Source organism: Dama dama, chromosome X (genome assembly GCF_033118175.1).
Source record: "Dama dama isolate Ldn47 chromosome X, ASM3311817v1, whole genome shotgun sequence".
NCBI lineage: Eukaryota > Metazoa > Chordata > Mammalia > Artiodactyla > Cervidae > Dama > Dama dama.
In genome coordinates this window covers 24,548,195-24,551,270 of record NC_083714.1, presented here as the reverse complement: position 1 = coordinate 24,551,270, position 3,076 = coordinate 24,548,195, and the positions used below count along the sequence as shown (strand labels likewise).

The 3,076-nt window shown below is 43.8% G+C and overlaps 1 non-coding gene across 1 annotated transcript; it reads right to left on the bottom strand.

Annotated features, from left to right (window-relative positions):
* Window positions 1-2,288: 2,288 nt before the first annotated feature.
* TRNAG-UCC (transfer RNA glycine (anticodon UCC)) lies at window positions 2,289-2,361 on the bottom strand. The gene has a single exon. It is a non-coding gene; the product is annotated as a tRNA-Gly (tRNA).
* Window positions 2,362-3,076: the final 715 nt, after the last annotated feature.

Below are 3,076 nucleotides of genomic sequence, written 5' to 3'. Positions count from 1 at the left end.
TAGAACACTTTCTAACACCATACACAAAAATAAACTCAAAATGGATTAAAGATCCAAATGTAAGACCAGAAACTATAAAACTCCTAGAGGAGAACATAGGCAAAACACTCTCTGAGTATCTCTTTAAAAGGAAAAAAGGGACTTCCCTAGTGGTCCAGTGGTTAAGACTTTGCCTTCCAATGCAGGGGTTGCAGGTTTGGTCCCTGGGTGGGGAGCTAAGATCCCACAGGTCTCGTGGCCAAAAAACAACAAAAAAAGGAACAGAAGCAATATTGCAACAAAATTCAATAAAGACTTTAAGAAAGAATTGTTGTTGTTGTTCAGTTACTAAGTTATGTCTGATTCTTTGTGACCCCATGGACTGCAGCACACCAGGCTTCCCTGTCCTTCACCATCTCCCAGAGTTTGCTCAAACTCATGTCCATTGAGTCGGTGATACCATGCAACCATCTCATTCTCTGTCACCCCCTTCTCCTCCTGCCCTCAGTATTTCTCAGCATCAGGGTGTTTTCCAATGGGTCAACTCTTCACATCAGGTGACCAAAGTATTGGAGCTTCAGCTTCAGCGTCAGTCCTTCTAATGAATATTCAGGATTGATTTCCTTTACCATTGACTGATTTGATCTCCTTGCAGTCTAAGGGACTCTCAAGAGTCTTCTCCAGCACCACAGTTCAGAAGCATCAATTCTTCTGTGCTCAGCCTTCTTTATGGTCCAACTCTCACATCCATACATGACTACTGGAAAAACCATAGCTTTAACTATACAGACCTGTCAGCAAAGTGATGTCTCTACTTTTTAATATGCTATCAAGTTTGTCATAGCTTTAGTGAAATAAACTTTTCCAAGGTCTGCTAAGTAGAAAGTGACAGATACTAGCTGGGTTCTAAACCCAGAAAGTCTGCTGCCAGAGCCACCCATGCATAACACCATGCTTGCTGCCTCTCTTTGGGAAATTCCTCCTATTTCACTTTTATTTTCCCCTCCTCATCTTTACACACATTAGCCCCCCAGGAAGTCCTACATTAGAGTAATTGTATAACCCAACTGTATTGCCAATTCCATTGTATAATGCAATGTCTCCCAAACTTACTTGATCAGGGAACCCTTTTTTGTCTACCACCTACTAAATTTTCCTGGCACAACTAGTCTTAGAACTACATTTTGGGAAAACCTAGTTTGGTCAGGAAGATAACTCTCTAACTCAATCTTTAAGCCATTGTGAGAAAGTAGATGGACCAATGGGGGAAAAAATGTGTGTGTGTGTCTGTGTGTGTACGTGTGTGCATGTGTACTGTAGAACATATATAAGCATTTACTCTCGTTGCTGGTGGTGGTGTCATTCTTGACATGTACCTAACGCCTTTATCACATCTTTGGTTAACCTTGAAGGGCAAGACAGACAGATGATCTTGAGGGAAAGAAGCTTGTTTTACTTAGAGTACCAGATACAACTTGTATCACCGACAGCAAAAGCATGATGCCACCATCTCAGCCCTTTGCACAGCCAGCACTTTGTAAGAGGGAAGCAGAGCTATGCCACCCACCCCAGGACACATGCTTTGCCATCTCCATGCGCACTGGTAATGATGGGCGGCTTCCCCTCACTGCCCCTGCCTCCCCCAGCCCCTCACTTAGAAGCTCCAGAGTGCTTACCACCTTCATCCAAATGGCCAGATGGAGATGTAGAGTCACGTTCAGTAACCTCTCTTTCAAATGTCTGTGCTCCCAGGAATTCTGCTTGATGGCATGGAGTAATGAGTTTTTTGGGCATGGGAGCAGGAGGAGGGAGGATTCTACCTTTGACAATTTGCACCTCACACAGGGGAACAGAAGTAGGAAGGGCTCCAGATTACAGGGTAAACTGTTATCAGACTTTTGGTGTCAGGTTGCTAATCTGAAATTCCCCAAATCATATCAAGCTACAGGTTAAAAAAAACACAAACAATTGTCATAAACAGCATTTCTCTGATTTTCACACAAACCCATTGTTATGGTACCGCCACTATCTCTCAGCGGTTGTCTCAGGTCTATTCATAAAGAAGCCTTCTCAGCCTTATGGGCTTCTTAGACCTTCACCACCTACAGAAGCCACACCCCAGGCACCTGATCACTACTAGCAGTGCTTACCATGAATGATAAGGGCATTAATGCTTGTACCAAGGATACCACTTACCCCTGTTCCCAAAGCCTCCAGAGCTACATTAAGCCACTGATGCTGCCTTGCACTACTTTTTTTTTTTTTTTTTTTTTTGCTGCACTACATCACATGTGGAATCTTATTAATAGTTCCCTGACCAGGTATTGAACCCAGGACCCCTGTATTGGAAGTACAGAGTCTTAACCACTGGACCACCAGGGAAGTCCCTACCCTGCACTACTCTTAAAACAAAATGGCCCTCTGTGCTGCCCTTGGTATCACTGATGTACCACAACCCTCTACATGCCAAAGCTGAGTTCTGTTCCTGGAAACCCCATGTGCCAGAGTTGGCTATGTTCTGAGCCAATGCTCAATTAGGTCACCATAAAAGCTGTGCTGCCTTAGCTCCCTTCCAATGTCTCACAGAGTTCTTTAGAGAAACTGCTCTATTTTTCCTGATTTTATCTTTTTTGGGTCTTCCCAGATGGCTCAGCGGTAAAGAACGCACCTGCAATGCAGGAGACAGAGGTTTGATCCTTGGATTGGGAAGACTCCCCTGGAGAAGGAAATGGCAACCCATTCCAGTATTCTTTCCTGGGAAATTCCATGTACAGAAGAACCTGGCAAGCTACAGTCCATGGGGTCACAAAAGAGTCGGACACCACTTAGCAACTAAACAACAATCTTGTTTTTATTTTCACAATCCCTTAACCCTCTGTGTCTATTTAGATATAAATCCTTAGGGAACTAGACCAATGGGTAAATCTGAGTGGTAGGCAATAGATTATACTCAGATTTTCCCAAGCCCTCTAACAACTAAGGCACTATTATTGTACCTAGCTTATGAACATGACTCTCAGAAGTCTCCTTGGTAACCCATGGAGGCATGGGTTGGAGGCTCTTTTACAGCATGTCCAAAGAGACCTGAATCCTGGTG